The following is a 23,825-nucleotide window of genomic DNA, read 5'->3' on the forward strand; positions in this document are numbered from 1 at the left end:
ATCTGATCCAAATACTGGCTTAAACAAAACAGGAACTTACTTGATTATGTAACTGAACAGTCCAGGAATAGGGCTTGCTTCTACGCTGCTCTCTTGGATTGAAGGCTGAAAAGTATCACCAGGGTGCCTCTCTCTCTCTCTCTCAGCTCTCTCTCTCTTCACAGGTCAGTTCTCACAGGGTTCCCCCTTAAGATGTCAAGTTGGCTACAGCAACTCTGAGCCTTGCATTAAACATAAAAATCTAGCAGGACAGAGAATGAATCTCTCTCCCAGAAGTCCCAGCAAAAGTATCATTACTTCTCATTGATTCTGAATCAGTCTGTCCAGGGGAATGCAATATTTGGATTGATTTAGGTCACAAGCTCTGTGCCTGAGCCAGGGGTGAAGCCGCAGCCAAAGCAACCACACTGGGGAGGCAGGGATTTCCACAGATGGGAATGAGAGTCCAGTTACCAGCAGAAGGGTGGCCGCATGGTGGGCACAGAACAGCTGTCAGTGAACAGCGGTAGCCGGAGATAACTGGTGTGCGATGGAAATCCAGTAGGAATGAGGATCTACCAAGAAAGAGAGGCGCACTGAGCGAATGAGGGTGGAAACAGGAGATGTTTACAGCCATCCCTTGACATTAATATTTTAAATTAAAAAGTCAGTGTTTCTGGACTTGATATGCAATTTCAAAAACAAAGAATAATTCATGTTCCTGGACTTGATGTGCAATTTCAAAACGCAAGAATAATTGCTTTATTCTCCAAAACTAAAAAAAAAACAAAAAACACTTCATAAAATGAGCTTTGAGAAGAAAATTTTATCCTGAGAATTACTGCAAGTAGAAGATTACTCTCATGTAAAAAACATGTCAGAAATAAAAGACAGTGCTGGGAATCAGCTACTCAGTTCTAGACGGAATGTCTAATTTGAAAATGATTTATTCTTTTCCATGTAAGGCTCTTCTATAATATGTAAACTGGAGGTGATTTGTACAACTCGTGTAGTGCTAAGAGCCAGAGTAAGAAGTTTCAGTTAGAAGCAGAGTGACTTTTAAAAATAGTTTTACAGTCAGTTTCTATATTCATCAAGTACTTAATGGCAAGAAATGTAGTCCAAGAAGTTTTTCTAAGTCACTGAAGAGAATGAATAATTATCAGAGGAAGAAAAACATTTTACTAGTTTCTGAAGAGGCATTATCCTGCCTTGGCACGGGGCCGGGTGGATTTAGCGTGTATAATTTCTCCTGAGCTCCTCTGGCAAGGCTATTAGTAGCCTACCCAGCAGCTATTGCCCACTTCTTTCTGGCTTAAAAATAATAATAATAATTACATACATAAAATAAAAGCCCTATTTCGATTGGGCAATGATGTGCCCATTTTCAGAGCCTAAGCAAATCATGTCACTCTCACTTCCCTTTTGTGAGTCTAGCGATGGGCATGAGGTCAAATTCAGGCCCAAGACATTTGCTGGGAGCCTCAATGTTTCTTCCTGCTTAGGGAGACTTAAGAGAAAGAGAAAGCCCTTTTTTTTTGCTCGTCTCCTTCCTTCCTGCTTGGGACTCGGCGCTCTGAGGATACACTGTGTAGAGCAGCTGCGCCATCTGGTGGCCAGAACGGGCAGGACAAGGGAACAGCCCTTGTGCCCGAACGCCATCCAGCTGCTGAGCACCCCAGTCATGACCTGCTTTCACACGTTTTCTTAAGTGGCATATTATGGGTCATGTGGTTTGAGCAGTTTTAGTCGGATATTCTGTTTCTTTCAGCCAAAGTCATTCCTAAATGATATGGCTCCTCATCAAATTTCTGACTTGGGATTGCCATAATAAATACCACACAGTTAAATTTTCCTCACAAAGTCTAAAACAAAGGACTAAATAAATAAATAAATAAAACAAAGGACTGACCTTCAAAACTTCATTCTTGACGAACCACTATTTCTTACACTGTCCTATTTATTTAAGTTTGATCCAGTGTTCGCCCTTGGAAAATAAAATTCAAGCCAGACCCTTTTTTATCATTTCCTTTGGAAAGCTATTAAATAAATTACTGAGATGACATTCCGTCACAGCTGACACCTGTCCTCCTGTTTCAAACATGACAATCAGTAAACTCTGAGGAGGAAAGTGGACAAGGAAAAACCCTCACTCAAAGCCATGCGGAAACACTGCAGACCTCCCCGACAAAGGAGCTTGAGTATAGACGGAATGACAGGACTTTGTAAAGAAAACTTAAGTATCAAACGGAATTCGACTAGATGACCTTTAAGGTTCCTCTCAGCTCTAAGATTCAAGGATTTTAATGGTCTTGGATCTCAAGCCTTTTTTTTTTCTTTTCCTTTTTCTTTTTTCTTTTTGGCTGCGCCACGCGTCACACATCTTGCAGAATCTTAGTTCCCAAACCAAAGGGCCCAGGTCCTAACCACTGGACCGCCAGGGAATTCCCCTGGATCTCAAATCTTAAAACTGAAAAACGTCGCTTTGTGTACGACTCTGCAAAACATTTTATTACCATCTTCTCTGCTTAAATATTTCATATATACCTGTTCTTTGCTTTCTGACTCCTTATTCCCTATCTTTAACATCATGTAACCCAAATTCTATACCACACCTCTGTAAACTAAAAGTGTTCTTAGTTTACTAATGACTGAAGATTCAAACTAAATCCAACACATTTTTCTTAATGTTTTTAAAATTAGATAATTTATTAGATAATTTTTCTGCAAATGTGCAAAGAATCGCCATGTATTTTTTAGAATCCTCATTCTTGTATAAATGCCTACAAAATTAAAATTTGAATTGCTTGGCACCATTGGTATATTTGTAGCCTATATCTTTCTTGTTAGTTTTTGCATATGCCTTGCATTTTTTTCCCAGCTTTATATTGAGATACTATTGACATATAACAAGCAAGTTTAAGGTGTACAACATGATGATTTAATACATGTATATATTGCCAAATGATTACCACAATAAGGTTAGTTAACACCATCATTCCCTCACATAATTATCTTTTTGTGTGTGTGGTGAGAACATTTAAGATCCACTCTCAACAACTTTCAAGTGTATAATACAGTACCGTTAATTATAGTCACCACACTGTACATTAGATCCTCAGAACTTATTCATCTTAGAGATGGAAGTTTGTGCCCTTCTTAATCTTTATCCTCCCTGGACTATTTTCCAACCCCTGCGTGAAATTCTCTCTTTCCTTCCATCACATTCCTGAAACTTGAGGGGTTTTTTTTTCTTTGTAATCTTTATTAAGATACAACCAAAACAACCGGGGGAACTTTTTAAAATTGCACACATCCAAACTCTAGTCCCAGAATTATGATTCAGTGGGTCAGGTGTGGGGTGCTTTGACCAAACCACCTAGGTTTTTAGGGTGCACGTTTCCCCTAATCTCTTCTCCCATCAATTGTTTTGTGAGCAGGGAAGAAATGGGAAATGGCTGTTGGTTAGGCTACCAAGTTCTGTTCAACATCACACAGTTAAATTTGGGTTTTATGCTACTGAGGAAAAAGGGTTGGCCTTGCTATTAAAAGAGACAAAGGGGAACTTCTTTGCAAATAAGAAAATATCCACTCACCAGAAGGAAAAGAATGATAAATTAAGCTTTGTTAAAAGTAATAACTTCTATTTATCAAAAGACACCATTAAGAGAATGGAAAGGTAAGCCACAGAATGGGAAATTATATTTGTACCATATATTATTGAAAAGAGGCTTGTATCTAGAATGTACAAAAAACTTACAAAGCAGTAAGAAAAACATGGACAACTCAATATTTATGAGGAATTCTGGAAATTGCCTGTGGGAGAGCCAGTTTTCAAACATTTACTGGCCCTAGAGGATGTGAAGCCATCTTACAAAAATGTTAGCCAAGTAAGAACTTTCTAACTCCCCATCTTGCCTTCCTACCTCACTCCTGTTCTCACCTCTCTCGCAGCTCGTTGCAGAGTTACAAAGAGCACGGAGCTTATAGGTCGGAGGTGAGTAAGAATAAGAAGAGCGGTACACACAGGTGTGTACTTGCAGCAGGTGCCAGAAGGGAAAACTTTTAATTACCGACTTGAGGCTATTTTCACACAGCATTTTAGGGATATTTTCACTAGGTATATAATTCTGGGTTGGCAGCTACTTAGCTCAGCACATTAAAGGTATCATTACTTAATCTTTTGGCTTCAGTGATTGCTGCTAAGAATTCAGCAATCAGTCTAACTATTGCTTCTTTGACAGTCAGCTGTCTTAAGTTGCTGCTCTTAATAGCAGCAACTTAAGCTGCTCTTAATAGTTTCTCTTCGCCTTTGGTTTTCTTGGTTTCCCTATGATGTGACTATGCGTGGTTTTCTTTTAACAAGTCTCCTTGTGATTCACCAGGCTTCTTGAATTCGTAGGTTGAGGTCTAGAGCTGAAAGATTCCCAGCCATTATCTCATTAAATGTTGCTTCTGTCCCATTGTCTTTTACTTCTTTTAAAACTCTAATTAAACAAGTTAGACATTTTCATTCTGCTCTCTTTTCTTTTTCCATTGTTTTTTTTCTTTGTGCTTCATTCTGGGTGGTTTCTTTTGTCTTCGTGTACACTAATTCTTTCTTAACTGTATCTAATTTGTCCTTAAATTCATTCACTGATTTCATTTAGGTTACTCTATTTTTTACCATTAGAAATTCTATTTGGTTCTTTTTCAACTCTAATGTGTTACTTTTTTAAAATTCTGTACAGTTCTCTACTAAAATATTCAAGCTTCCCTTTTATTTACTTCACTTTGATAAGCATAGCTGCTTTACAATCTGTACCTGGAATCCTTGAGGATCTATTTTTGTAGTCTGTTATATTTTATTTTTCTTGTTCATGGCATTTTTCATCTTGTATACCTGGTTCTTTTTTACTGTGTCCTGACAATTTTATTTTTAATTATTTGTAAAAATAATTTGAGGCCTACAGTGATGTTCTCTTTCTCCAAAGAGAATTTTCATTGCTTCTGACAGGCAGTTGGAGGCACCAACAATCCAAGATTACCCTAATCCAATTTCACAGCTTGACATTTTCTGGGCTGCACAGATGACTCAAAAGCAGACTGCAGTACAATTCACCCTTATTTCTAGTGTCCGTCCTTTTAGTCTCAACTCAAGGTGCAGGGCCCTTACTGTGGTGGGCCATGGACTCCAACTTTTGTCTTCCTAGCCCCAAAGGCAGTTAAGTCTCTCAACTCCCTGTTCTGTATTACTAAACATCCTCAGAACAAAATGGCACCACTTCCAGGCACATCTTTGTGGATTTTCATCTTCTCCAGGACCTTAGCCTAGGAATTTCTCACTATTTGTTAATTAGCTATTTCTAGAAAGATGATGTTATATCTTGTTCAGCATTCTGTCTTCAATGGAGGATTTGTCTAAATTACTTAACTCATCATTCCTGGAAGTAGAAGTGTACCCTCCACTTTTTCATCTCTTCCTACTTACCATCCTGTATCTTTTTGAGGAAGCATATACTGAGTGGAAACAATGAAAGCTGGGTTCCGGTATTACCTTCTTCATTCATTTGTATGGCTTAGAGCAAATTACCTAACTTTTGGCTCTCAATTTTGTGGAAACAAATTAAAATTAACCCATCCATCTCTTTAAGGAAATCAAAGGAAAACATTAAAGGAAAAATATATCATGTAGTCCTAAAAGAACTTTTGTGCTGTCCTCCAAAATGGCTTAGTCTGTGCTGATATATATAGCAAATTGCAACCTTATAAACTAAATAAAAATGTTTTTGGTTACCTAATTATTCAGATTTAATCAAGATGTTAAATAAGATTAAACTTGACCATGTTTTATATTAATCATAGGTGATATAGTCTTCTATTGGGCTCTCTTCTCACTCAACATGACAAAATAAGAATTCACTTGCCATCATTTTTTAAAATAAGAGATGCATACAAATATTAAGGTTTCAAATCTGTATGAATGTCAAAGATTATAAATTATGTTTCAGATAATTATGGCAAGTTTAAAACATAGCTAATATAAGATAGTATTGTTAATGTGTTAACCAGGATAGATTAGTTATGCTGCAGACTTAAATACTCCCAAACTGTTATTGGTTTAACCTATTAACGTTTATCTTTCACTTACATGAAGTTAGCCGCAGGTACCGTGGCTCTTCTGGACATCTCCCTTCTAAGCACATCTGACATCCAGGCTATTCCCATCTTTTGGTTACACCATCTCGACATTTAGCTTCTACGGTTGTAGTGGCAGGAAAAGAGAGAGGCATCAAGAACTAACAAGTGCTCTTTTCTCTACACTTTGTCCCAGAAGTGACACATGTCACTTCCACTCACATCTCATTTGTCATAACTAGACACATAGACCCACTTAACTACAAGGGAGCTGGGAAATGCATGGGAGCACATGGATATTCAGTGACTAATAAATTATAATAAATTCCATCACTTTAGATGTGATTGAACTTAAAATGAACTCCTTGAACTATTTCCAAGTAGTTGTTCCCAAAACAATAGGAAAATCATGGTGTGATTTCCAACATTTGAAGAAGCAAATCCTCTGCTGTCTACCCCCTGCAGTGGTTAATTTTTTAAGAGGTTCTGACAGCTTCAAAACATAAAACACAGCATGGAACTTTGTTTATTCTTGGATAGTTGCCTTATATTTAAAAGGCAGGAGTTGGATTAAATGATCTCTAATGTCACTTAATCCTTGAAATGATTGTTTAAACAACCAAAACCAGTTATTTTCTATTTCAACTTGGAATCATTTTTATTCAGAATTCTGATTTTCTTAACCAAAACCAATTATGCACTAGAAGTTCCAGTCCCTTGGAAAAGAACATTTGATAAGTGAACTAGCGATAAGGTAAATCTCATGCAACTGGTTTGTGTCACACAGGATTTCTCTATTAGGACCTTCATTTTTTTAATGAAGGCGTTTTGTTAAGTAACATAAGTTAAAAAAATATGGAAACACCATTTCTCAGGTGCAATGGAAAGGGGTAAGACCTGTTTATTCAAAAAATTAACATGAGCTTACATCATTAAAGCTTTGCTCTTCATATATAACTTAGTATGCCTGAGTTTTAGCAGGAGAATTCTTTAGTAAGAAAATTTTGCTAAGTTTGTTAATAATGTTTCTTGTGTTCTGTTTATTGGTAAGATGTTGAGAGACTATTGGTAATAATCTCTAAACTTTTCATTGCAAAATCAGATCCTAGAGGGTCTAAACAGGTAGATGAAGCAGATACATGGGAGTTATGGAGATGATGGAGCTTGTTTAAAGTGGGGACCAGTACCAGCATATTGCTATGCAAGAATTTGGGTTCACAGTGTCAAGATCTTCCAATTTAGGAGTGAAGGAAAGAGAGCTGTTAAGAAGGGAAGGAGGATGCTGGTTTAGAATGGAAGAGGCAGGGATTGTTGGGAGAAGGGACAAAGACATTAGCTTGATTTCTACACTTTCCTTCCCTCTCTCGGTCAAGCAATGTCCTCCTTATGTGAGATGTAAGAGGAAGGGAAACTAGGAAAGCAAAGGCTGTTGGATAGACAAAAGTAAAAATTAAAATGGTAACAAGGCTCTCTTAGAAGTCAAAGACCAAAAATAAAAGAGGCAAGGATTAATAACAATAGTAAGAGTAATAGTAGTAACTAACAGTTATTGAGAATTTACTATGTTCCAGGTCATATTTTAAGAGCTTTACATGTAATTATTTATTTAATCCTCTAACCACTGTGTAGTAAAGAATTTGACCTCCAAAGAGAGGTCTGGCCTTTGTCCTAGCTCTGGGAGATAACCTCTACACTCTTGGAATTTTCCAAGTGGCAAAAGTGTCTCTGTTATTCATGGTGGGCCCTTTGGACCATAACTGACATTTATGCTAACAAGGTGACCCATCGTGGGCCCCTAGGTAGTTTATGCCAACAAGATGATTAAAGGTGGGGGCTGGCCAGGAAGAAAATAGGGGTGTCATATCACCATTTCTAATTTACCTTTTTGTTCTGGAGTTCTTAGCCAATACAATCATGTAAAATAAATAAACAAATAAGGATTGGAAAGACAGAAACAAAACTTCATTATCTGCAGATGATAAAACACTAGAATTAAAGAGAGTTTAGCAAGTTTGCAGGAAATCACATGAACATCAAAAAATCAATTGTATTTATATTCACCAGCAATAATAATTAGAAAATGTAAAGATACTCTTGTTCTAAGAATCGAAAACTAACAAGTTTCTGTTTTCAGGTAAAATGAAGTAAGCATACTTCCAATCTCTCCCACTGAATGCAGCTATAAGATGGACAGAATTCATGAAGCAGTCCTTTGATGACTCTAAACATAAATAGGAAAAATTCTCAACATCACTAGCCATCAAGGAAATGCAAATAAAAATCACAATGAGATACCACTTCACACCCCCTCTGATGGCAATAAAAAAGAGAGGCACTAATAAGTCTTGGTGAGGATGTGGAGAAATTAGAACACTTATACAATGCTGAGAGGAATGTAAGATGGTGTGGCCACATATTGAAGAGAAATCCAAGAGAACTGAAACCTGCCCCCACAAAAACTTGTACACAAATGTTCACAGCATCATTATTCATAATCGACAGAAGTGGGAACAACACAAATGTCCATCAACTAGTGAATGGATAAACAAAATGTGATATATCTATACAATAGAATATTATTCAGCCATAAAAAGGAACGAAGAATGGATTCATGCTAGAATGTGGATGAACCTTGAAAATATTATTCTAAATGAAAAAGCCAGACAGAAAAGGCACATATTGTATGATTTCAAAATCTGTATTAGTCAGGGCTCTCCAGAGTAGGAACTGGCTCACACGACTGTGAGGCCTGGCAAGTTCAAAACTGTCCAGCAGGCTAGACATTCAGAGAAGAGCTGATGTTGTAGGCTTGAGTCCAAGGCAGAATCCTCTCTTCCTCCAGGGACTCAAGCTTTTTTTCCTAAGGTCTTCAACTGATTAAATGAGTGACTTCTAATGGGTATGGGCTTTCTTTCTGAGGTGATAAAAATATTCCGGAATTAGATAGTGATGATGGTTACACAATTCTGTGAATATATAAAAAGCCATGGAAATGTACACTTTAAAAGGCTGAATTTTATAGTGTGTGAATTATATCTCAGTAAAGGTGTTATTTAAAAAATTCTAGCGGAAGTTTTTATAAATATAGACAAGCCAATTCTAAAATTTATTGGAAAGACAAAGGAACTAAAATGACGAAACCAATGTTGAAAGAGAAGAATGTGAAGGAAATGCACTCTCCAATCTTAAGATTTGCTATAAAGCTACAGTAATCAAGAGAGCTGCCATGCATTCAGTCCTGATTCCTAAGATAAAGAGATTTTAATAAGGGGAAATATTTTTAATCTAAAAATTTTTGTCACTTATTTATTCCATTATTTATATATTCCCACTTCCAAAAAAAGGATATTAGTCACCTTACCAAAATAAATACAGTATTGAATGAATGAATGAATGAATAAAAGACAAGTGAAAATGTAAGATTAAAACAAAGTCCAAAAGTCACTTAAAAGTAATAAACAAACATACAAACCATAAGATCCTCTCCACCCTCTAGAATTACAAGTAGATTTAGCTAAGAACTTTCCTATAAGTCAGCCCCGAAAAAGAAAAGTCAGTTGCATGTCCACAGTATTCATAGGATAAAAGATAAAAGCAGATACTCAAGAGAGAATATTGATTCCTGATTTTGCAAATTGAGAGAAACTTCTCCCATTTAGGAAAACACAAGTGTGTGGGGGCAGTAGGGTGTAAAATGTTGACAGCCTTGGAGCCAGCAGCTTCAGCAGTGACAAGAAGTAGTATTGCTGGCACAAACATCAACAATTTGACACTGGGAATCAGCAGCCTGGGGACAGAGATCAGTGAGAGTCAGCAGCCAGCAGGGGTGTGGCCTTTAGTTGGCCTTTGAAAAAAGACAGCAAGAACAGAAACTTCAAGGCAGCCAAGAGGACAAATTCACAGAACACTTGTGAGATACCACATAGATTCCGAGAACTCTTTACAAGGAACAGAGGTGGGGGGAAAAGATAGAGAAATATTGCCATGTGACTATTATTCAGGTCCTCAGACCACCTATGTCAGCAGTCCCCAACCTTTTTGGCACCAGGGACTGGTTTCGTGGAAGACAGCCTTTCCATGCACGGGCTGGGGGGGAAGTGGGGGGGGCAGGGGATGGTTCAGGTGGTAATGTGAGCAATGGGGAGTGATGGGGAGTGGCAGATGAAGCTTCCCTCGCTCACCTGCCGCTCACCTCCTGCTGTGCGGCCCAGTTCCTAACAGGCTGCAGCCTGGTACCGGTCCATGGCCTGGGGGTTGGGGTCCCCTGACCTAAGTGATATGTTTATCTTTTCTTTTCTCTTTTTCTTTTCTTTCTTTCTTTTATTATTTTTGTCTGAGTTGGGTCTTAGTTGTGGCACATGGGATCTTCGTTGAGGCGTGTGGGATCTTTCATCGCAGCACGAGAGCTCTTCGTTGCGGAGCTCAGACTTCTCTCTAGTTGTGGCGTGCAGGCTTTTCTCTTCTCTGGTTGTGGTGCGCAGGCTCCAGGGCACATACGGTTTGTAGTTTGCGGCACGTGGGCTCTCGTTGAGACACGCAAGCTCAGTAGTTGTGGCACGTGGGCTTAGCTGCCCCACGGCATGTGGGATCTTAGATCTCTGACCAGGGATCAAACCTGCATCCCCTGCATTGTAATGCGGATTCTTTACCACTGGACCACCAGGGAAGTCCCCTGTTTTTCTTCTCATTTTTTGTTTTTATGAGACCAACCCATGTATCTGTTTAAAAAAATTAAATAGAACTGTGAGTTTACAGTGGAAAATAGCAGAAGTCTGCCCCTTTGAGCCTTATTCCCAAATTCCCACTCCTCTTAAGCAATTTCTTTAAATGTTTTTGACTCTTTCTTCTGGTTTTATCTCCGTTTATATAAATTATGTGCTTACATTGCCATTTCTTTATTTTTTTATGTTAGCTATTACCTATTGACTTGCTGTTATGGTAAATGAAGATTTAGTTCTCTTAAGTCATCTCCCCCAAATATATTTGCTCACATATACTTCCTCATTCCCATTTACCAAATTAGTTACATTTGGCATTTTTGTTTAAATAAATGTTTATTGTTTATATTATTATGATTAGTTTCTATTATTCACAGCTGTGATACTGTATACTATGATAACATTTCATACTTGAACAACTTTATGTTCTTCCTGGTATTGATAATTGCCTTGGGGTCTTTTGGTTACTTGTTTGCTTACTTCCCAAGTCAAAATCACTAATTCAACTCCAAACTATCCAATAGAACTAAAAATCATTTCTGAATACATTAATTTATTTATTTTTGGCCATGTGGCTTGTGGGATCTTAGTTCCCTGACAAGGGATCGAACCCATGCCCCCTGAAGTGGAAGCACAGAGTGTTAACCACTGGACCACCAGGGAAGTCCCCTGAATACACTAAAATACATCAGATAATCTACAAGTAGTTTTCTTCCTGGAAGTATCCCTCTTGGAGCCCTCTGCCTTCATTCTCTTAACTGTACTGGTCACTCACTAGGCCTACTGCCCAGCTGTCATCCTGAAACTTCCCATCACTAAAATCTTGGGAATTCTTTTCCCCTTGCTTATATGTCACATCTTCTGTTTCCTGGATCCAGTGTCTTTCTCTTTCTTGGCTTCTTCCTTTTTCACATCATTCAGTGTTCCTGAATAAAAGTGCCATTATTTTACCCTTCTTATCAGAGTGATAATATGCCTAGGTGTAGAATTTTAGATTGGAAATCATTTTTCTTCAGAATTTTAAAGTACTGCTTCATTTTTTTCTCCAGACTAATCCAATGTTCTTGTTTTCTTTTGTTTGCTTTCTGAGTCCTGAATTGCTTCTCCTTTCTTTGAATTTTTGCTATGGCTTGTTTGTTTGTGCATTTATTTTTGGTTGTCTTTGTCTCTCTTAAGTCTTTTTCAAATACCTAGTACACTTTTGTTGTCCATTCATATTTTTAAATAAGGCACTAAAACATTGATTGAAAGATTTGAGTATCCTGTATGGGATTCTCCATACTTCCTGGACTTGAGTGTTTCCTTTCTCATGTTAGGGATGTTTTCAGCTATAATATCTTCAAATATTTTCTCAGGTGCTTTCTCTTTCTCTTCTCCTTCTGGGACCCCTATAATGAGAATGTTGGTGCATTTAATATTGTCCCAGAGGTAGCTGAGATTGTCCTCATTTCTTTTCATTATTTTTTCTTTATTCTGTTCTGTGGCAGTGATTTCCAACACTCTGTCTTCCAGCTCACTTATTCGTTCTTCTGCCTCAGTTATTTTGCTATTGATTCCCTCTAGTGTATTTTTCATTTCAGTAATTGTATTGTTCATCTCAGTTTGTTTGTTCTTTAAATCTTCTAGCTCCTTGTTAAACATTTCTTGTATCTTCTCAGTCTGTGCCTCCACTCTTTTTCTGAGATTTTGGATCATCTTTACTATCATTACTCTGAATTCTTTTTCAGGTATGTTGCCTATCTCCTCATTTAGTTGTTCTTGTGGGTTTTTATCTTGTTCCTTCGTTTGCAATATATTTCTCTGTCATCTCATTTAGTCTAACTTTCTGTGTTTGTGGCCTCCTTTCCACAGGCTGCAGGATTGCAGTTCCTCTTGTTTCTGGTGTCGGCTCCCTGGTGGGTGAGGTTGGTCCAGGGGCTTGTGTAGGCTTCCTGGTGGGAGGGACTGGTGCCTGCCCTCTTGTGGGTAGAGCTGGGTCTTGCAAAATGGATGGACCTAGAGATTATCATACTAAATGAAGTAAGTCAGAAAGAGAAAGACATATACCATACAATATCACTTGTATGTGAAATCTAAAATATGACACAAATGAACTTATCTATGAAACAGAAACAGACTCACAAACATAGAGGAACAGATCTGTGGTTGCCAAGGGGAGAGGGGATGGGCGAGGGATGGATTGGGAATTTGGGATTAGCAGATGAAAACTACTATATAGAGAATGGATAAACAACAAGGTCCTACTGTATAGCACATGGAACTATATTCAATATCATGTGATAAACCATAATGGATAAGAATACGGAACAGAATGTATATATATGTATAACTGAATCACTCTGCTATACAGTAGAAATTAACACAACATTGTAAATCAGCCATACTTTAACAAAATAAATTTTTAAAATATAAGTTAATTTAAAAAAAAAGATTTGAGTAAGTGTGCCAGACTTTTGCCTGGTGAGCTTCACTGTGGAATGACTGAGCATACATTTTAAAATTTTCTTTAGAGCTATTCACTTTCTCCAGGGAAAAAAACCTTGAACCTTCTGATTGGTGGGTACCTGGGGACAGAGCTATCAGCCTTCTGGCTTTTAGCTTTTTTTTGGCGTTGAGAAACTCAAGAGACTGAGTGGAGGCTCACCCTTCACCATATGGACTTTGTCACTCTTTATAGTATGGTGCTTCTGCTTTGCCTACCACTGTGCTTGTCCCTGAGTTGGGACCTGTCTTTTCAATTTAACCATAGATTAAGGCCTCCAGTCTTCTGCTTTGGGTACTGGAGAGAAATTAGTATATCAAAGAAAATAGAGTCAGATACTTCTGCGTGGGAAAAGGATATTTAACAGTTAAATACAGCAGATTGAACATATGGCACTTATTTCTGTTGCTTCTAGAAACTCTGCTAAAATGAGATTAAATTCTTGAAATGAATAAACACAGTAAAGGGAGAACATGAACAGTGATGAAGCTGTCAGAGTTCTGGCAGAAAACAGACTGGCACACCCAAAGGAGAATTGAATAGAATTTAATAAGGAAACTATTTACAGAGGTGTGGGCAGGATTAAAAGAACCAGTAAGGGATGGTGAAGTACATGGGGGCTATCTCCACCCCTAGGTCTGAAGGGGCAAGTGGAAAGTGGATTTTTTTATGTTAGATTACAAATTAAGTCTCAATAGATTTAAAAAGATTGATATCATACAAAGTATCTTTTCTAACTATAATAGGATTATCAAAAATAAAACTGGAAAATTCACAAATTTGTGGAAATTAAATAATACACTCTTAAGCAACCAAGATATCAAAGAAGAAATCACAAGGGAAATTAGAAAATACTTAGAAAAGAATGACAATAAAGACAATACCAAAACTTACAGGATGTAGTGAAAGCACTGCTAAAGGAGAAAAAAAACAAGACCTCAAATCAGTAACCTAACTTTACAATTTAAGGAACTAGAAAAAGAAGAACTAAATCTTAAGCTAGCAGAAGAAAGGAAATAATGAAGATTTAGAGCAAAGATAAATGAAGAATAGAAAAATAGAGAAAATTAATGAAAATAAAAGTTCGTCCTTTCAAAACTCAACAAAATTGGCAAACCATTAGCTAATGGACTAGGAAAAAAAGAAGACTGAAATGACTAAAATCTGAAATGAAAATGGGAATATCACCAATTCTACAGAAATAAAAAGGATTATAAGAGAACACTATGAGCAACTGTATGCCAACAATTTGGATAAACCTAAATGATATGGACAAATTCCTACAAACACAAATCAACCAAGACTAAATCACAATGAAATAGAAAATCTGAATAGACCTATAGTAAGGATGGTGAATTAGTAATCAAATATCTGACAAAGAAAAGCCCTAGACCTGATGGCTTCATTGGTGAATTCTACCAAACATTTAAGGAAAAATTAATACCAATACTTCTCAAACTTTTCCAAAAAACTGAAGATGAAGGAAAACTTCCTAACTCATTCTATGAGGTCAGCATTACCCAGATACCAAAGCCAGACAAAGACACTGCAAGAAAATAAAACTACAGACCAATATCCCTTATGAACAAATATTCTCAACAAAATACTAGCAAACCAAATTCAGCAAAATATCAAAAGGATTATACACCATGACTAAGTGGAATTTATTCCTGCAATGCAAAGCTGTTTCAACATATGAAAATCAATCAGTATAATATACCATATTAACAGAATGAAGAAGAAAAGTCACATAAGCATCTCAATTGATGCAGAAAAAGCACTTGACAAAATTCAATACCCCTTCATGATAAAAACACTCAACGAACTAGGAATAAAAGGAAATTAACTGCACGTAATAAAAACCACATATGAAAACACATAGTGAATATCATACTTAACGGTGAAAGACTGAAAGCTTTTCCTTTAAGACCAGGAAAAAGACAAAGACAACTGCTTTTGCCACTTCTGTTCAACATAGTACTGGAAGTTCTAGCCAGAGGAATTAGGCAAGAAGAAATAAAAGGCACCCATACTGGAAAGGAATAAGTAAAATTATCTCTTTGCAGATGATATGATCTTATATGTAGAAACCCTAAAGGCTCCACAAAGAAACTGTTAATAATTAATAAACAAATTCAACAAAGTAGCAGGATACAATGTCAACACACAAAAATTGGTTGCATTTCTATACACTAACAATGAACAATCTGAAAAAAAAACCCCACAAACAATCCCATTTACAATAGCATCAAAAAGAATAAAATACTTAGAAACTAACTTAACCAAGGAGGTGAAAGACTTGTACAATGAACACCACAAAACATTAGTGCAAGAAATTAAAGACGTAAATAAATGGAAATAACCTATGTTCATGGATTGGAAGACTTAATATTGTTAAAATGTCAATATTACCCAAAGTGATTTATAGATTCAGTGCCATCTCTATCAAAATCCCAATGACATTTTTTTCTGCAAAATAAAAAAACCCATCCTACATTTCAGGCTTTATAGTTCTCTTTCCAACCATCAATTCAGAAACAAAACTGGATCATGTTACAAAGACTTTTCTGTATTCTGCTCTTCTCACTTAATAGATCATAAACATCTCTCCCTATCAGTGGATGGACATTTATGTGATCATTATAAATAAAAATATTATTGTTAAAAAAAACCCATCCTAGGGGGCTTCCCTGGTGGCGCAGTGGTTGAGAATCAGCCTACCAATGCAGGGGACACGGGTTCGAGCCCTGGTCTGGGAAGATCCCACATGCCACGGAGCAACTGGGCCCGTGAGCCACAACTACTGAGCCTGCGCGTATGGAGCCTGTGCTCTGCAACAAGAGAGGCCGTGACAGTGAGAGGCCCGCGCACCGCGATGAAGAGTGGCCCCCGCTCACCGCAACTAGAGAAAGCCCTCACACAGAAACGAAGACCCAACACAGCCAAAAATAAATAAATAAATAAATAAATTTATTTAAAAAAAACCAAAACCCATCCTCAAACTCATTTGGAATCTCAAAGGACCCTACGTAACCAAAGAAATCTTGAAAAAGAATAAAGCTGAAAGATTCACAACTTCATGATTTTGAAACATACTACAAAGCTACAGTAATCAAAATAATGTGGTACTGCATAAAGACCAATGGAATTGAATAGAGAGCCCAGAAATAATCCTCACTTACAAGATCAAGTGATTTTTGACAAGGGTGCCAAGCCCATTCAATGGGGAAAGACAGTCTTTTCAACAAATTGTGCTGGGAATAACCGGACACCCACATGCAAAAGAATGAAGTTGAAACTGTACTTAACACCATATACAAAAATTAACTCAAAATGAGTGAAAGACATAAATGTAAGACGTCAGACTATAAAACTCTTAGAAGGGAACAGGCAAAAGCTTCACAATATTGAATTTGGCAGTGATTTATTGGCTATGACACCAAAGGCAACAAAATAAAAAACAGACAAATTGGATTTTATGAAAATTTTAAAATGTTGTGTATCAAAAGACAACATCAACACAGTTAAAAGGCAGCCCACAGAATGAGGGAAAATATTTGCAAAACTACATCTGATAAGGGATTAATATCCAGAATATATACAGAACGATGACAAAAGCAAAAACCTCAATTCAATAATGGGCACAGGGCTTGCATAGACATTTCTCCAAAGAACATACAAATGGCCAAAGCACATGAAAAGATGCTCAACATCACTAATCATTAGGGAAATGCAAATGAAAACTACAATGAGATATCACCTCACATCCATTAGGATGGTAACTATCAAAAAAAGAGACAATGACAAGTGTTGGCAAGAATGTGGAGAAACTGGCACTCCTTTACATTGCTGGTGGGAGTGTAAAATGGTGCGGTCATTGTGAAAAACAGTTTGCTGGTCCTCAAAAAGTTGTATGACCCTGTAGTTCTACTTTTGGCTATATACTCAAAAGAACTGAAAACAGGGACTCAAACAGATTCTAGTATGCCGGTGTTCATTGCAGCATTATTCACAATAGCCACAAGGTGGAAACAACCTAAATATCCATCAATAGATGAAAGGATAAACAAATTGTGATATATATATATATATATATATATATACACAAATATTATTTAACCATGAAAATGAATGACGTTCTGATACATGCTACAACATGAAAGAACCTTGAAAACATTTTGCTACATAAAATAAGCCAGCCACAAAAGGAAAAATGCTGAATGATTCCACTTATATGAAATACCTAGAATAAGCAAATTCAGAGACAGAAAGTAGATTAGAAATTACCAGGGTCTGGGGGAATGGGGAGGATAATGAGTTATTGCATAATGGGTACAGATTTTTTGTTCAAGGTAATGAAAAAGTTTTGAAAATAGATTGTGGTGGTGATTGCACAACACTGAGAATGTAATTAATGCCACTGAATTGTACTTTAAAATGGTTAAAATGGCAAATATTATGTTGTGTATATTTTACCATGATAAAAGTAAAACCTATGTAAAATAGAGAAAAGGGTGAAATTATGGTCTCTGTGCCATTATTTATTATCCCAAGTCTACTGCTTTTCTCCAGATTAACATTAAACGTTTGATTAGAACTATAATTTATAAGATTTACATAGGAGTTGGTTGTAAAATATTCTGGCAATACTATACTTGTTTGGGAAACTCTGGCATACAAGGTAGAGTTTCTTAAAATATAGTCTGAGGATCACCGGCATCAGAGTTACCTTAGGATACTTGGTAAAATGCAGGTTCCTGGCTCCAACCAAGATCTACCAAACCAGAGTTTTTAGAGTGAAACTTACGAATTTGCATTTTAACTATCCTTCTAAAGAGAAACTATGGTTAGATTTTAAGAAATCATATTTATGCACAGTTAGTTAGGCTTCCTAAATTTGGTGAGAAGGGCTGTTCCTGATAGCTCCCTGGAACACTTGAGACTTGGACTGAATTAACCCAAGTTTGCCACAGCTGAAGGAGTGAATAAGACTCCTTTATCTAGACTGAACAGAATAAGATTTAAAAAGGGAAGAGGAAAGCATTTTCTACATATTTGAGAATTTAAATGCAAGAGATTGAATAAGGGAAGGGTGTTTGCTGTGTTCTGTTTTCAGGGTAAAAAACTGGCATGCAATATTATTATATTGTGCTCATTGTATATGTAACCCTGAGGAGTCTGATTACAGCATCATACAGCATAATTTTATTTTTTTTCATAATTTAAAAAAAATTTATTTATTTTATTTATTTATTTTTGGGTGCATTGGGTCTTCATTGCTGCGCGCAGGCTTTCTCTAGTTGCAGTGAGTGGGGGCTACTCTTCGTTGCAGTGCGCGGGCTTCTCATTGCAGTGGCTTCTCCTGTTGCGGAGCACAGGGTCTAGGTGCACAGGCTTCAGTAGTTGTGGCATGTGGGCTCAGTAGTTGTGGCTTGTGGGTTCTAGAGTGCAGGTAGTTGTGGCGCATGGGCTTAGTTGCTCTGCGGCATGTGGGATCTTCCCAGACCAGGGCTCCAACCCATGTCCCCTGCACTGGCAGGTGGATTCCTAACCACTGCGCCACCAGGGAAGCCCCAGCATAATTTTAAATGAGACATAGAATAGAGGAATGCCTTCTCAAGTAGTGTATAGCACTGATTTTCAAACCTCAGTGTGCATAAGAATTGCCTCACCTTCCCTGCCCTCCTCCCCAACACCCAGCCCCAGAAATTCTGATTCAGAAGGTTTGGGGTGGGACACAGAAGTCTTCATTTTTAAAAAACACTCTAGGATATTCTTATGCAGCTGGTCCATACTTGGAAAAACACTTGGGTTGCACTTTATATGTCCTGAACTAGCTCTCTGGCTCCCTGGGTAGAACATCAAAGGAACACTTGTAAAAGGACTGAACTACCCATTTCATGAGTTCCAAGTGCAGAACTAGCAAGGACTGAAGAATCAGCTACATGCAGGTGCAGACAGGACATTTCTGATACTCTGCTAAACTCCTTGGAGAGGGAAAGCAACACCCTAGGTTTCCTGACTTTAACAGTAAACAACAGAGGCAACAAGAAACCCACCCCCAACACCCACCACACACACACACACACACACACACACACACACACACACACAAATCTGCCAGTCACTGTTGGATGCACACTTTACCCGTTAGGGGGAGCCCAAGGATTTCCACACACAAGCTCCATTCCCTGGGGGAGGAAATCTGATACAGGTCAAGGACGTTTGGGGGCTTTATTACTAAGGGTGGAGCAAAGAATGTAAGGATCTAAAAGATTAAAAGCACTTGCTTACATGTGCAATGTCCTTTCCTCCTGGCTCCTATTTAAATCTATGCATCTTAAAAAGTGGTGCTCTGGGACTTCCCTGGTGGCGCAGTGGTTGAGAATCCACCTGCCAATGCAGGGGACACAGGTTCGATCCCTGGTCAGGGAAGATCCCACATGCCGCGGAGCAACTAAGCCCATGAGCCACAACTACTGAGCCTGCTCTCTAGAGCCCACGAGCCACAACTACTGACCCCACGTGCCACAACTACTGAAGACCACGTGCCTAGAACCTGTGCTCTGCAACAAGAGAAGCCACCACAATGAGAAGCCCGCGCACCGCAAAAAAGAGTAGCCCCCGCTTGCCACAACTAGAGAAAGCCCGCGTGCAGCAACAAAGACCCAACACAGCCAAAAATAAATTAGTTAATTAAAAAAAAAAAAAAAGTGGTGCTCTGAGGTAGCCTTGGCTGGATTTGCCAGGATTGTTAAAGAAAAAATTATTCTAACAATACTGTATTGTATACTTCAAAGTTGCTAAGAGAATACATCTCAAAAGTTCTCAGCACACCCCTCCCCCAAAAAGTATCAGTACTATCTGAGATTAATCTTATTGTGGTAATCATTTCACAATGTTTTTGTGTATCAAATCATTATGTTGTACACCTTAAATCTACACAATGGTATATGTCATATATATCTCAATAAAGCTGGAAAAAGAAGAAAAAGTTATTCTGACACTTGTTTAAATGGTAAGGAAGACTTTATTCAAGACTTTGCAGTAGGTGTCAAGACTATCCCAATGGGGAGAGAGATCAGTCTCAACTCTGAATATAATAACAAATGGGGATTTACAGCCAAGGAGCAGAGAGGGGAGGTCAGTGGATAGAAAATTCAGTGGATGGAAAATTATTAAGAGGAGAAATCAAGGGTCAGGGTCTTGCTAAACCGACTTAGTAGGATTCTTACTGAAGGCTGGCCAAGGACTTAGACATCAAAAGTACAGGTGAAGAACTTGATCAGATATTGAGAGTTATCAGATATCAAGGGTGAGAGAGTCTCTCTAAACTGACTTGGCAGGATTCTTGCTAAAACTGGGCTACGCAGGCCTGGGCTTGTTGGGGAGGCCAAGTTGGAAGCCTAGTTGAGAAGAGGTTCTCAGAGGAGCCTCGGCTTTGGTCAAGGAGAGTCTTTGTCAGGGTTTATGGAGCAGGGGCTCTTTTTCTCTTGGTTTCCTTTTCCATTCTTTTTTTCACTGTTCCTAGGATAAGATCAAGTGTGGCCCTGAGGTCAAAGGACCTGAGAGGCCTGCTTTTTACCCAGGCCTTGTTCTTGAAGTCCTGCCTGGCTTAGCAGAAGATTAGACTGGAAATTAGGCCAAATTCCCAGCCTGCAAAAAAAAAATAATGTCCTTATCCTCCATTCATATATTTTTCTCAGCAATCTAGTGGGGTGTCCATCTAGGTGGCTGGTGGAGTATTTGGAGATAAGAATCCAAAAATCTTTTACACACACATCTAATCTTGATGATATATATATAACTGAATATAAATACACACACACACACATACATTTTGACTTAGAAAGAATGTATCTAAATATTAAAGCCTCTTCATTTTTCCAGACCCAAAACTAGATTGAATAATATTGCTAAATTTAATCTAAGACTCCCTAGAATGTGTCATAAAAAACAAAAATTGAACAGAGTAATCCAATCATCTAGACAGTCCTGTGTGTGCTTTCTCACTCAGTGTACAGGGAGAAAAGGCCTAGGATATGCCAGAGTGCCATGCTTGTTATCTCACTACTTCAAATAAACTTACGAAGAAGAATGTATGCCCCCTTTAAAGATGAGAAAAAGATTTAGAAAGGCTAAATAACTTGTCCAAGGTAAACTGCTGGAAAGGTAGAACGAGGACTATAACTGAAATCTGAGTTTAGAATCTTATTAAAAATTATTATTTTTTACTATAATTTAAAAGTAGTATTTTTTTTAAGTTTTTTTTTTGATGCAGACCATTTTTTTAAAAGTCTTTACTGAATTTGTTACAATATTGCTTCTGTTTTATGTTTTGGATTTTTGGCCATGAGGCATGTGGGATCTTAGCTCCCCGACTAGGGATTGAACCTACACCCCCTGTATTGGAAGGCAAAGTCTTAACCACTGGACCACCAGGGAAGGCCCTAAAAGTAGTATATTTTAGATACAGGCACCCCTATGTTCATAGCAGCACTATTTACAATAGCCAAGACATGGAAACAACCTAAATGTCCATCGACAGATGAATGGATAAAGAAAATGTGGTATATATATATATATATATATATATAATGGAATACTACTCAGCCATTAAAAAGAATGAAATAATGCCATTTGCAGCAACATGGATGGACCTAGAGATTATCATATTAAGCGAAGTAAGTCAGAAAGAGAAAGATAAATACCAAATGGTATCACTTATATGTGGAATCTAAAATATGACACAAGTGATCATATCTACAAAACTGCAGACTCACAGACATAGAGAACAGATTTGTGGTTGCCAAGGGGAAGGGGGTGGGGGAGGGAAGGATTGGGAGTTTGCGATTAGCAGATGCAAACTATTATATATAGGATGGATAAACAACAAGGTCCTACTGTATAGCACATGAAACTATATTCAGTATCCTGTGATAAACCATAATGGAAAAGAATATGAAAAAGAATATATATATGTATAACTGAGTCACTTTGCCGTATGGCAGAAATTAACACAACACTGTAAATCAACTATACTTCAATAAAATTTAAAATAAAAGTAGTATATTTTAAACTGAAATGAGATCATAACACATGCTTTGTAACCAATTTATCCAAAGGATAAGTCTTGAATGTTCTCCTACTTTATAGCCTTCAAATTCACTGTTTTGTTTCATTTTTCATAAAACTTTTATACTTCTGGGAAAAGATGGCAGATTGAGAAGACATGATTGATTCCTTTCTTTCCCCTTTCCCCTCCCCCCCAAAAAACGATGAAAGAAATGTAAAGTAAGGAATAATCTGTGTCAGCACTGAGACAGAGAAGAGAAGCATCCAAATATCAGATATTTTGAGGAATTTTACTAGATTTACGGCAGATGGTATTAGATTAAAGAATACTCAGGTAGGTTTGCCAGGTTTAGCAAATGAAAATACAGGTTGCCCAATTTAATGTGAATTTCAGATAACAATATATAATAAATTTTTTTAGTAGAAAAATTATTCATACTATGTTCAGGCAATATTCGTTGTTTACCTAACACTCGAATTTAACTGGGCATCCTGTATTTTGTCTGGTGATTATACTCAGAGCCTATTCACAGCTTCCCTGAAGGAACTTCAAGACAGGAAGGAAGGAAGGGAGGAAAGAGGGGAGTAGGGAGTGAGGAAGGGAAAAAGGAAGGAGGGAGGGAGAAAGGAAGGGGGATGCTAGAGTTAGATTTGGAGGGATAAGGGCTGGGATTGAGGAGCATGGTGAGGCTGACTGGAAAAGCTGCATCTGGGGTTCCAATTAGTTGTTAAGGATCCTGTGGGTTGTAGTGGCCCTAAGCTCCAGGGCTGTCAAGGGATACTAAGTTGTAGAAAGCCTAAGGTAGGAAAATGGGCCCTCTCAAACACTGCTAGTGAATGAATAATTTAAAGCAGTTTTTCTAGAGGACAATTTGGCTATACGTCTAAAGCTTTAAAACATGCATACACTTTAACTTATCAATATCACTTCCAGGAATTTATTCTAAAGAAATAATGTGTTCTTTAGTGTGTTGTTTATAATAACAAAGAAATGGGCAGAACTTAAATGATAAACAATAGGAGAATGTTCAAGTTATGGTACATCCATATAGTAAGGAATATACTATGCAGTCATTAAAAATGATTCCATAAAAAAAAAAAAAATGATTCCATAGACTATTTATTGACAGGAAGATTTTTCACCATATAGTTTAATTTAAAAAAAAAAGGCAAGCTACAAAACTGTATTATGGTAAGATACCATTTTTGTAAGAATATAGATATTTAAACATATATGTACTTTATGCATAAAAAATGTCTGAAAGGGTATACACCAAAATGTTAACAATGGTTTTCTCCAAGTAACTGAATTTGGATGGTTAGTTTTTTTCTTTTCACTTATATCTATTTCATATATTTTCTTCAAAATGTATATTACCAAGGTAAATTTTTTAAAGTTTTAAAAAAATTTCTGATTGGTGAGTTATACTTTTGAGTAATTGTAAAATGAGATT

The 23,825-nt window shown here is 37.4% G+C and overlaps 1 long non-coding RNA gene across 1 annotated transcript in view; it reads right to left on the minus strand.

Annotated features, from left to right (window-relative positions):
• Window positions 1-305: 305 nt before the first annotated feature.
• LOC132347119 (uncharacterized) overlaps window positions 306-23,825 on the minus strand; it is a 37,368-nt gene continuing 13,848 nt past the window's right edge. Inside the window, exons 2-3 of the long non-coding RNA XR_009497088.1 lie at window positions 6,110-6,217; window positions 306-554 (exon numbers count right to left, since the gene is read on the minus strand). This is a non-coding gene — a long non-coding RNA (uncharacterized LOC132347119). The remainder of the gene's footprint in view (window positions 555-6,109; window positions 6,218-23,825) is intronic.

This window comes from Balaenoptera ricei, chromosome 13, assembly GCF_028023285.1.
Source record: "Balaenoptera ricei isolate mBalRic1 chromosome 13, mBalRic1.hap2, whole genome shotgun sequence".
Lineage (NCBI taxonomy): Eukaryota > Metazoa > Chordata > Mammalia > Artiodactyla > Balaenopteridae > Balaenoptera > Balaenoptera ricei.